Below are 12,721 nucleotides of genomic sequence, written 5' to 3'. Positions count from 1 at the left end.
GCATTTTTATTTCTGTCATGTCCTTATAATAATGTATTAGTGATTTTTGCATTGCCTCCCAAACTGGAGTCCCTTCTCTCTCACCAGTGTGTTTCAAACACTTACTTGAGTGTTTGAAAGCCAGGGTGGGTTTTTTTTTCCACAGACAGATTGCCAGGGATCCACAAAGATGCCTGTTGCAGGATGTAAATCCATTCACCCACTGAAGCAACATTTTATTCTGCTTTATTTTATCAGAAAAACTTACACTGAGGAAAGCCAGGGCCATTTTCAATGCTGCTATTCATCATTTATCATTTAGCAGCTACAATAAAATTTGGGGAAGCAACCAATGTTCTCAGTGACATATTAGTGCAGATCTCCTCGGACCTTTATTGCCATGCTGCTTAACTCTGCAGGGGGAGGTGGGCAGAACCTCTGGGAGGGCTGCACTGAATCCTGTATTTAACAGCAGAGGGGGGAAAAAAAGCCTGGTAAAGTTTTTAGTAATCTTGGCTTGAAGGGTAATTTTCTTGTCAACTCTATAATTAATGCACCACACGTTACAGTAGCCCATTGTTATTCCAGAATGCCAGGGTGCATTTCAGACTGAATGGCTGTTTAACAAAACACTTGGCAGATTTATTACCCTCAGGTGATTCTGTCAGTCAGCATTTCCCCATGTTCAACCTGAAGGAGGCAGAATCAATTTTGGTATCTATTTTGTGAAAATCCAGGCTCTTTAAATTAAGCCACACACATATGCAAAGGCCCCTAGAAAATCAGGACTAGTATTGGATCTTCATCTTTTAGCAGGGAAACAGGAATTACCTTACAAACTCCTTGGATTTTTCTCTCCACAATCGAGGCATCATCTGCCACTTCCAATATCTCACAAGAAACATTTGTGGTCATTTTCACATCATGTCTTGAGCATTATGTTTGGTTTTTTGTTACTGTACAGTGAGTACAGAGCACTTATTTGGCAGTGTCAGAAACAGGTTCAGCAGTGACTCGGTATGGAATGAAAATCCTGAAACAAAGGAGGTGTCATACTGAATTTCCTGTTGCCAGCTCTGCAAAAGTTCATAGTTCATAGAGACTGCTGCTCTTCTGGCTGAGCTGGATTGGTGCAGCCTCTGCACTCTAGGTTTTATCCGCTGGAATTGAGTTACAGTGCACAACAGCTGGATAAATTAATCAAGTGCTGGCTTAGAGTTCTTGTAGATGGTTTCCTGGGCTGGTTCCCTCCCTGGGGTGCCCTGACTGGAGTAGCAATGATGTGACCTGCAGGGATGACACTGCAGGAAAAGGGGCTGGAACTGGGGGAGCTCTGCCCAGAACTCTCCCCAGAAAAGTCTCTGTAGCTCTGGGCCAGGAAAGGAGCACAGCTCTCCTGAGCCAGAAGCTATGTTAGTACTGTTAGGGTTTTTTAGGGATTTATTCTCTGTGATGTGTGTCCAACATCTCTTTGAGTTTTTATTTTACAGCCATAGAGTCTTGTGGCAATGAGCTCCAAAATATGAGTTGTTCTGTTGAAAATGTCACCAGTGTCCCCAAGCTCTTCTAGAATGAAATGAACTTTTTTTTCTTCTTCCTTTAGTGACTTTTTGGTGCCATTCTTAATGTCATAGACTTCTACTGTGGCAGATTCTCTCTTCAGTCCTTGAGCATGTCTTAGGGCAAAGCAAATCCAAGTAAGGGACACCTGTAAATGTTCTGATATAATCCATAGCAAAACAGAGCTTGAATCCTTGAGCATGTAGTGAATACACAGTTGGCTCCAGTGTGCTGGATGTCTGTGAAGAGATTTTTCAAAGTCTCAGGCATAATTTGTCTTCCAAGGGAGACAGATGCCAAGCTGTCCTTTGAAAACTTCCTTTTCCACTCCTTCTCCCTTAGTACTGACTGTGTTTGATTTCATGCTCACCTATAAAATTATTGTTGTCAACCAGTTTGACACTCAGCATTATACAAGAGGTTTTCTAGCCCCTCACAGCTGGTTGTGGTTTGGCATGTTTGCAGGAAAATGTATAGACCTAAGGATTTCACAGATGGAATTTCAACCATAGCCTGAGGTGTGCTGTTCTGGTGGTTAATTATCCCAGAAGTTCTGTTCAGCTTTACCTGTGGGAAATGAACCCACTGTGTTTATTCAGCTGCCATTGCAGAAGTGGATGAGCACTGAGGTTGTTTTCCAGATTGAAGAAAACACACAGGGAACTAAGAAGGCAAATTTACTTTTATACTTCAATAAATGTGAACATGAACAAGAAAGAACCTTCATTGTTTTTAGTAAACAGGATAAATCCTTTTACTTGTATTTTATTTTATGTGCTTCCACTTGTTCCATACCTCAAGGAGCCACCCCAAAATAGAAAATGATGTCTAGGAGTAGGGAAGTAAAAGATCAGGCCCATATTTGCCCTTGATTTTTTCTATGCAGGTGTAGGAATTAATATTTCTCTGTTCCTTAAAGATCTCTCTTGCTCCACAAACACTGTATTTGCTGTTGCATTGTCTGAGTTATTTTCATAATTCATAATTACCTTGGTTCTTAAAAATTTAGACATTCATTTAAAAGCATGATCCAATCTTGCCTGATTGCCACCACATTGTGTTTGAAGTAATTACCATTCACTTGGCTTTTGAGGCTGTTGAATGAATTTTCCACATGAGATTCCTTAATTTGTACATATTTTATTGCTATAAAATAGGTATTGGCAAGCTGCCTGAACTGTAGTGAAGGCCTTTAATTCCTATTCCTGTGTTATGAAACAAGTGCAAACGAGGAGGCATAAGAGAGACTCCTTAAAAAATATTTAGTTGACATTTCCAAATTGTCCTTGCACAGGTGCAAGGTGCAGAGGTAAAACCAAGGTAGCTTAGTTCTGCACTTAAAGAGCCAAAACCAGTTAGTTTTCATCCAAGAAAGATAATGTTCTTTTATGGTATAAAAGCTCTCTCTATCCTTGAGCTATTATCCCCACGAGAAATGTTCTCTGCTTGAAGAGGTTATTAGTGCCTTTGTGCTGGCTTCCTGCAGACTAAGGAAAACCTCCAAGAATATTAATCTTCCCTGCCCTGTACATCTATTCTCCTGTGGCTGAGAGGCTGCCCTGCTAGCTTGGCTTCAGAGCAAGGAGGTGCTTTAAAATAGCCAAGGCTGGGGGTTGTGAAATAAGAAAATTCCTGCTCTGTTTCCTCCTCTCCCAGAAAAAAATCTTGGGGCCTTCCTTGAATATGGGACTCCTTTCTCCCCACCAATTAAACTGACACTTTGCTCTCTGGGTGGCTTTATAAAGAGTCTAATGATAGATTTAAATATGTCAGAATGCTGTAAGTAAGGAGCAAATTCTAGAACTGCTCTTAAAGCAGTCAGGTTTCATAGCTGTGTTTTCCTAAAGAGTATTACAACAAAATTTTAGGAGAAAATCTAATGTTAACAAAATAACTGAGGAAATTTTTTTGGTTTTGTTACTAATTTACTGTAAAGAATTGCATGGAAGGGTCTGCCTGTATCCCTACCAGGGTATTTCAGTACAGCCTTTAAGGAAAAATAACAAAATAAGAATTCTTGGCACATGCCCAGGTATAACTGATACAAAATTCTGCCCAGCCCAGACTAACAAACCATCCCTGGTGGTCTGGCATTTCACCATCATGATCTCTCATAAATCAAACAGCAAGGCTGTGGAGGCTTTGGGTGGTACTAATGAGAACTTGGTGGCAACCAGGCATTCCAGGTGAAATCCAGCCTCCCTTCGTGCTTCTGATGGGAGCCACAGGAGCTCCCAGAGTGCTGCTCTTGGTAACAAACCTGGCTAATTGTAGGAAAAGGCTTCCAGATTGAGGAATGGACTGTGCAGGAACACCAGGGCTTCCACAGACAGGATTGTAGGGAATGGAATAAGTGTGGAGTGTGCCCTGAAGTGATGTTGAGGTGAGTGGTCTGAAAGTTGATGTAAATGTGTTGGGTTACTCTAATTCAAACATGCTGCTCTTCAGCCTCACTGAAATCATTGCAAAAAAGGCAGAAATTGCAAAAAGCTTGAAGGCTTTGTTGAATTTGAGGTCCAGATTTGCAACTTCAAACATAAGAAATACATGGAGAATAAGGAATGTGCCTGATCCTGGACACCACAGGGAGCAGCTCTCCCTTCCCCTTCCCTGAATATTCTTACCCTGTTCCATTAGTCTTTACTAAGGCTGAGAATCCCAGAGAGGACAAAGCCTCTGTTGTATTGTGGCAATAAATGACTTAATTTTGAGGCAGATCACAGATTTGTGCCTGACATTTCTACCTTGCAAGTTTTTCAGCAAACAGTGGAGGAAAGGGAGAAAGACAAAACCACCATGTTAAATGTTAACATGCTTTTCTTCTCCCTCTGGAGGTAGAGTTCAATAAAATGTATCACAGTTTTAAATCTTGTTCCAATACATTTTTATGTGAAAATATATGAAGTATAGTCTGAAAGGACAAAAGACAAGTCTCATTTGTCCTTTAGGCAAAGGTTTTTAAGTGTTCATATATAAAATATGATTGAGAATACCAGTGACATTTCAACTAGAGACAAAAACAAGGTTAAAAACATTCTGGATTGTCCTAAAAGCAGAAGTTTCATTCCTAGGTTCTTTATGAAACCTAATAAATGAAGTGGTGTGCAATACAATTGGATTGCTGAATACAAATGTACCAAGTTAAAGGGAGAATTCAGCTGGACAGCAGTGGCTGAATTCTGTGGTGTCAGTGGCACTGTGTCCTGGTTTGTTGGTGGTCTTTTTCTTCCAAAAAACAGACAAATGTACAGATTTACTCCTGTACAGGAAAGCTTCCACCTGAACTGTCAATTCTTAGGAACAACCTCTGCAGCTTGGTTAGATCACTTTAAAAATAAAGCCCCAGCCTGGATTCAGAACTGAAATGTGCAGGTGTAACTTTCTGTCCCCCTGTTTCAAGGAATATTCCTTATGTTTCTAGAAACAGCAGTACTCCATCAGAGGGGGCTGTAGTTAAGAAAACAGCACAGGTGAACTCTGTGCATTCACAAAGAGAAAAATACCCTTTTTGTTTCAGGCCTCAGCAGAATGGCTCTGCTCACTGTGAGAAGCAGCTCCTGCTGTTTCACTGCTGCTCTCTGGGTTTGGCCAGTCGTGAAGCTGCGAGGTGCAGAAGTGAGGAAACCTCAATTTGTGCCTTTTCCTGGGAGAAAGAGGAGCAGTGTGCTTGTGTCTCAGCCTGTCTGCATGATGGGACTTGCATTCCAGCTCACTCAATCACTGATCTACCTGTTGCTGCAGTGTTTCATGCTGGCTGCAGCAGATTCCAAGGGGAAAGATGGGACAGGGGGATTTTTCCAGGAGTCTCGTAGGAGATTCCTCTCTTACTGTCTATTATATTGCTTTCCCCTGGCCAGTGCAGTTGTGGGGGTGATTGAGCCCCTGATAGAGCAGGCAGGAGATGCATGTGGGCAGAGAGGATGGAAACTCTGGAATTCTCCTAGGTAATGCAACACATCTCAGCTTTGAGGTTCTGCTGGGATAGAGCCACCCCAGCTTGGGACAGTGTTGGTTAACAGTGTGGAGCAGTCTGCTGTGTGCACTCTTCAACGCTGATAGTGGCACAGTGCATTTTTTGGGGGGCTGATTTTGTTTGAGGAACCAATAGAATGACTTTGCAGTCACTGGGGGTTTTATAGCTACACCTGCAGCTCTCCAGCAGGTCGGGTTGTAACTCGGTGCAGACCACAGCTGGCTGACAGGTTGGATGGAATTATGAGTTGCTGGATAAAAAAGCCCCTCTTTAGATGTGTCCCCTGACTTTACATTCCTAATGTGTGATGTATGCCCATGTTCCTTATTTACATTTTATTTTGAACAACTTTTATCAACTTGTTACCAAGGTATAATTTCTTCTTCATAGCACTAGCTATTTATTTAGTTTATTTTTTTATTTTTTTTGGTATTGTTTGCAATCCAAACAGGCCTTTTTGCTACATTAGCACTTGCAAAAGAGATGTCCTGCTCACGTAAAGAATGCCTCAAGAGAAGGGCAGTCCTGCATAATTTCCAGTTCTCTCAGAGAAACCCTTCATATTGGAGAACTGGGGAATATTACTTTCTGGCCCTGCACACTCTCCTGGGTAGAAGGGTCCTGAAACACAATTTATTGTAAAACACACAGTGGTTACAGAGCTAGCACAGTCAATGATATTCCTTTTATTACCACTCAGATGAGAACACAAAATGACATTGGAAAGCAGTGAACTCACCAGAAGGGCAGAGAAAGCCATTAAATTCAACACGCATCATATTTCATAATCAGAATCCTGCAGTCAGAGCTGACACCACTGAATGAGTTTGTTGCAGTCATGATAATATAAAACCTGCTGCATCTGCTTCCCTTGGCACTTTTCTTTGTAGCCCCTTGCAGTGTACGGGCTATTAATCATCAGTAGCCAGGGACACTGCAGACCAATGCACTTTGTATTGCATAAATTGAAAATGCATCACTATTAGAGAGAAAACTGCCTTCCCTACATCTCTATTTAGATAGGCAGTTTCCTGAAGAGCTGCCATGCTATTATGGCTAACCACTTAATTGGAGTTCTTTTCACAGCCTGGTAATTGGGGTTGGGGGGGAGGATAATGCAATCCCTTTTGTAGCACTCACGAAAACAAGGCAGGGAGAGAGTTCTTTGCCCTACCTGGGAACCTGACAGGGCTCCAGCTGGAGGTGAGAAAATGTAGAAATGATCATTTCACCTCCCTAAATTGACTTGACAAAGCAGAGGGCTGGGTGTAGCTGTGGGGGGAGAGGGGTGCTGTGCCATTGGTGCCTTCACGTGGAGTGACAGCTGAGCCACGGGAGGGCTGCTGCCTTTCCTCCCATTAGTTCTCTTCACAGAAGAGGGTAAGGTTAGCTTTAGGAGGATAAAAAAGTTAGTGGCAACCTGAGAAAAGACAGTTGTAAATCCAGCCCTCAGAGGTGCTCTTTTTAAAGAGAACCCGTTTTATTCTACAGCCATTTGTCCAAGTTTTATACGTAAAGAGGAAAGATGAGCATCTAATGAAAGTGGGACATATAAAGTAATTTGTAAATGAAATTATAGCTTTTAAACCACTTGTGTTTAACTGTACATTTCTTTATAGTTGGAGTATTTTCTCTTGAATGGCTGTGGCCAGTGTTTGGAACTTCATCATCTTTGGTTATAGCTGCCCACACTTCATTCTCATTACACCTGCCCTACTCTGGGGATCTTGTTTCCCAGTGTGTGCAGTGATGGATCAGCAAAGCATGAGTCTGAGCTGAATGATATGAACTTGTGTTAAATCCCACATCTTCTGACACCTGCTGCTCAAACACAGGTGTATCAGCTGAACTGCTCTGGCCAGATCCAAATCAGAACTGAGTTAAATTGAGATTTATACACAAAGTTAGTTCTGAACTGTGATCTTCAGCCTCTCCCAGCTGCTCCCTCACATGGGTGTTCTTACGTTTCAGCTCCTTGATGATGAAGAACATGGAATCATAGAACCATGGAGCATCCTGAGCTAGAAGAACCCACAAGAATTATTGAGTCCAGCCCCTGGCCCTGCACAGACACCCCAAAAATTTCACCCTGGGCATCCCTGGGAGCTCCTGGAGCTCTGGCAGCCTTGGGGCTGTGCTCATTCCCTGGGCATTTTCCTGATATCCAGCCTAATCCTCTCCTGGCACAGCTCCAGCCATTTCCTGGGAATGCTGTTCAGTACTTGACCCCACTCTGGGGAAAAACCTTTTCCTTATATTGCCATCTTTAACTGGAGGTAACAAGGAATATGTGATATATTAAAATAATTGGGTGGCTTTCTGTGCTGTAATCAGGAAAGGAGGAAAGCTGTATTTCATGTGAGTTCAGCACAGGGCAGGCTGAGCTGTGGCTCTGGGACTCATGTCTGTGTCTAATACCCAACCATTAATTCTACCTTTAGAAAAAAAGGAAAAATGCATTTAGGGAGATTTTGTATGCTCTCTGCTGTCAATCACAAAGGACTCTGAAATCTTGAGAGCTACTAGATCTGATTTTAAAATGTAAGTAGCTACAATAACCACATTCAAGTTATGAAAAAGCCCTTTTGAAAAACAAGCAATGCTGTCTGCTCAGACTATTGCTGCTGCTCAGTGTTGGTTTCTACAACGTTACTATTCAAAAATACTGAAAGTTTTCCTCTTTAAAACCAGGCATACAAACCCAAATCCACACACTCACATTTAACATTATTTGTGCATGGAAGTATTTTGTTGAAAGAAATAAATTATGCAGAGGTTTCCTAAATAATTTAGCAGATAGAGTAAGCAAAAATTACGACTTCTTACAAAACACCCTCAGCTTGCTGGCATTTTTTTCCTGTGGTAACACATGTGGATTCTGTGTTTTGAGGCTTTAATTTTAATCACACGGTATCCTGTCCTTTGTCAGAGCAATGTTGCAGATGCAATGTCCCAAAACCCTGTCAAGTTCTGTGCATCCTGTAAAAGTTTATCCTGTAAATTAAACATTAACATTGTTTTTCATACTATTGACAACATTTTTCATTGTGATTGTGATTACTGTAGCTGTTCCCTACCAAGAGCTGATCCTGCTGTAGGAGGGAATGGGCAGGAACTTCAGGATTCACAGTTTAGGAGCACATTAAAGTGAGCTGAGGAGTCAGACAGTGGGACAGTGCCAGAGTCAGGAAGAGAAATTACTCATTTCAAATTCTAAAAATCCTGACTCATACCCATCTGCACAGTATTTCTCTAGGATGACCTCTCCTGCTGCATCCTTTGAGATGAAGCACATCAGAGGAGGTACCCACTGTTGGCAGTGCTGCAGAGAAGAGTGGACTGCACAGCCACTGGCTTGCTTAAGATCACTCAGCAAACTTTCTTTTCCTTCCCTTTCTATCTTTACATTGTATTCATTTGCCTTTTGCTTTCTTGAGTGTGCAAAAGAATAGGAAATGGGTTTCCCTGCCTTGGAGTGCACGAGTGGAAGAGCCTTGGTCTTGTCCCTGGCAAGAGGCAGCACACAAGGGAGGGCCATCAGGGTCAGGCTGAGTGTCTGTGCCAGCCCCAGCTGCTCTCTGGGCATAGAAGGAAGGTAAGAACTGGGGCCCCCAAGGTGAAATTGCTTCACAGGTGCTGAGAACAGAACAGTTTGTGTAACACCACCTGTCTGCCCTGGGCTGTGCTACAGACACAGTGTAGTTCTCTCCATGGTGAAACTGCTCATGGATTTGACTTCACTGTCTGTGTGGGAGTAAATTGAAGGTGAATTCAGTGCCACTGCCAGGCTGTGGGGTTCAGGCTGGCCTGCTCTGGCAGGGAAGGGGGGCAGTGAGCTGGCTCAGACTGGCGCTTCACGCACTCGAGGGGTGTCAGTGTGGATCACACACTAAAATCACCCCCAGGGATCTGCCTGGGAACACACTGTGCTCTGAGAATCCTTCCTCCTGGCACCACTGAGCCTGCTGACTGAGTGCCATTCCCCAGCTCCAGGGGACACCGAGGGATTCCCTCGCAGGCTGCAGTTGTGTGTCCCTCTGGCTCCATGGAGGCAGCTGGGAATGGCTCCGTGTGGCAGCAGCCTGGTATTTTCACTGTGGGGAAAACAGCTCTGAAATCACCTAGTCATTTCTGTGAAACAACATGTTCAGGATGGATTACTTACTTCTGGAATCTCTTGCAGCTGAAAGGGGAGCTGTTTAAAGACTTACAGGAGCAGTGAGTCAGGGTCATCCACGTAAATCACTGCCTGCTGACAAGAAATGTAACAGTTTGGCTTACTTGTTAGGAAAGCATGCACAACTGGTTGTGTTGAAATCTTAATGGTGCTTTTCCTTATTATTTGATACAGCTAGTAAAAAAACCTCAAACAATAAAACTCCCTCACCACAAGTTTTAATTATTTTATGGAGTCAGCAGAAACGTCTCGAGACTTAACATTTGGAAAAAAGCTTCAGCTGATCAAAACCAAATCCCTCCCTCTGTGTATGCACAAATACTTGATTTGCATTAATTTAATATTTCAACCAGCTATATTTGGAAAAATCATTATTACTAGCTTCCCTGTCATCTCCTGTTCTGCTGAGCTCCTTTGCCATATTGTAGGCTAAAAACATTAATGCAAATACTGAATGTACTTTCTAGGAACACAAGTCTTCTTTTTCTGTTCTGCAATTTTTGTTTCCATTATGGAAGACATTAGGAAAAGAATACTTAATACTAAAAATATAGTGAGTTCTTTGAAGTTACATGGGATTGAAAGTGGAAATGAGGTACCATTTTATTTGAAATTCATGTTGTGACTGAGTACAATCCCTTCTTCCAGCCATACCATTCATCCTCAGGCCCCCAAGATAATAATGTTGTTTGATTTGTAAATTTTAACAACCTGTGGTTTTGCAAATATAACTCCATTTCCATGTACTGGTTTGAGTTAGATTTATAGTATAAAGAAATTGCCACTTAGAGTGAATTTCTCTTGTAGAAATTCCAAACGTGGCTCTCCTAAAACACTAAATGCCCCCCTTCATTCCAACACATAACACGTGTTTGCAAAGCAAAACCAGAATTATAACAGCAGTTTTCACAGCTCCAGCTTGTAGTATTGCTGCAGAGAATATCACAAGGCTCGTGTTAACCAGGCAGAGAGGAAGGAAAAGGTCAAAATTTTCCTCAAAACAACTTTGTCTGAAGTAACCCCCACAAAAACAGAATCAAGAATGTTGTTGGGCATAATCACAGATCAGTGTTTTCTATTAACAGCAGTTTGTAGCTGCTCCAGGTACTGTGGCAGTGCTCATTAGAGAGAAGCCCCAGCACAGAGTGTTTGGAATTCCTCCTGCTGCTGTTTACACTGTGTTTTGTCAGGGGCCTTGTCAGCTTTTGCTCTGCTGGGTTTTCTTTAAGCTCTTTAAAGATCCCTCTTCAAAGTTACATGGCTCTTAAAGTCAAAGTAAAACAAAGACCTAATACCACTGTTTAATATTTGAATTAAACTGCAGAGTAATAATTTGCATTAATTGTAGCTTATTAATTGCAAAGGACAACATCTTGTTTTGTTGTACTTAAAGATTTTATTAGTAACAGACACTTTTAGTTAGTGTTTGTTGCCCCAAGAGCTTTAGAGGAACTGATTTTCTGTCAGAAAAGATTGGAATCAATTGCATTTCTCCCTTCCAGATAGTGCTAAAACATTTATTTAAAGGTTTATATGCTCACCCTGCCTTATCTGTATTCCAAGTCACTTGTCCAATGAAATAAAATTCATTCATGCCTTCCTTCACTGTGTTATTGACAAAGTAAGCTTTATGTGGCTGGAAGCCAAAATTCTGTCTTTTGGGAATACCTCTCTCTAAACTTGTCCAAAAGAATTATTTTATTGCATTTTTCATGCCACTTCAAGAGTGTTTGGATGGTAAATCCTAGAAGCTGGGCTGTCTGTGACCATATCAGCCTTTTCAATTAGGAGCAAGCACAGCATGATCTGAGATTTTAAGGAGTGTGTGTGGCTATGTAATTTTTAATAGAATATTTTTTTCCCCACATATTAACCTACATGACACTACTTGATTCTCCTATTGAAGAATTAGGTCAAATAATTATTTTTAAATGCCTGGCATAAAAGTGATGGAAAGTTTGCCATCAATGAATGTTCTTTAGCCCATTCTCTGTGAGCAGTATGGGGATAGCAAGTGCTAAAAACCAGTTGTGCCATGTTTCATTTGAGGAAATGGAACATCTGCAGCTGCTGTGCCCAGCCCTGCAGCCAGTGCTGCAGGAGCCACATCCAGCTGGCTGTCAGGGTGGGATACAGAAAAGCTGCTGTGATCCAGGTGGTTTCTCTTGTACAAAAGATAGAGCAGGTCATCACCGAGTTAAATATTTAACAAAGCAGAGCAGCCTGGCCTGGCAGCCACAGAACTGCTGGAAGAGTCCAGAAACACAACCCAGGTGTCACTGCCCTTCTGTGCTGGCACAGAGATCCTGTAAAGCCAATGAGAGGGAGAGGAAAGAGGAGAATTCAGCAGTGGTGTGCTGATCTGGGACTGGAATGTGGCAGAGGGAAGCAGTGAGGTTTCCTTTCCTTCTGTCACTGAGCACGTTCCCAGAGCTGACCCTGGAGAGAACAACGTGCACAGAGGCACTGGGATATTACAGCACTTAATTCCACTGCTTCCACCACTAACTAATTAAAAACCCTCTGATTCTACCAAAGCCCTTCCTCTCTATTTTCATTTCCTTTCCAAACAGGAATTCAGTTTAAATTTGACAACCTTTGGGAACTCTGCAATAAATAAGACTATTTGAGTTGTTCTAGAGCTTTCTTAAGCTTTCCTCAGAGAAACTATCCACACATTCAGAAACGTGGATGAACTGAGAATTGAAAGCTGAATAGATCGAATTGTTTAAGTTCCCACAACTAAGGGTGGAGAGGAGGCTGGGAAAGAGGAATTAATCCCATTTCTCTTCCAGAAGCTGCCTTCTCTCTAGTGATGCTCATGAGATGAGCCAGCTTGGGGAAGCCCAGTTATGGGAAGAGGTGACACCACAAGCCTGAGGTACCCTGGGCTGCAGAGGGTGGGAGCTCTCAGGGAGAGGGGAGAACATCTCTCTCACTGTGTAGGTGAGACAGAGAGCTGTAGCATAAATAATTCACTGATTAATTTGCCTCTGCCTCAATAAGCAGAGTGTCTGTAAACTCTCTAAGGT

The 12,721-nt window shown here is 42.2% G+C and overlaps 1 long non-coding RNA gene across 1 annotated transcript in view; it reads left to right on the top strand.

Moving 5' to 3' along the window:
- LOC107212941 overlaps positions 1-12,721 on the top strand; it is a 43,392-nt gene that overhangs the window by 17,840 nt on the left and 12,831 nt on the right. The window lies entirely within an intron of this gene.

The sequence above is a fragment of the Parus major genome, chromosome 19 (assembly GCF_001522545.3).
Source record: "Parus major isolate Abel chromosome 19, Parus_major1.1, whole genome shotgun sequence".
Taxonomy (NCBI): Eukaryota; Metazoa; Chordata; class Aves; order Passeriformes; family Paridae; genus Parus; species Parus major.
The sequence above is the reverse complement of the archived record's forward strand: the minus strand, read 5'-3'. Positions and strand labels throughout refer to the sequence as shown.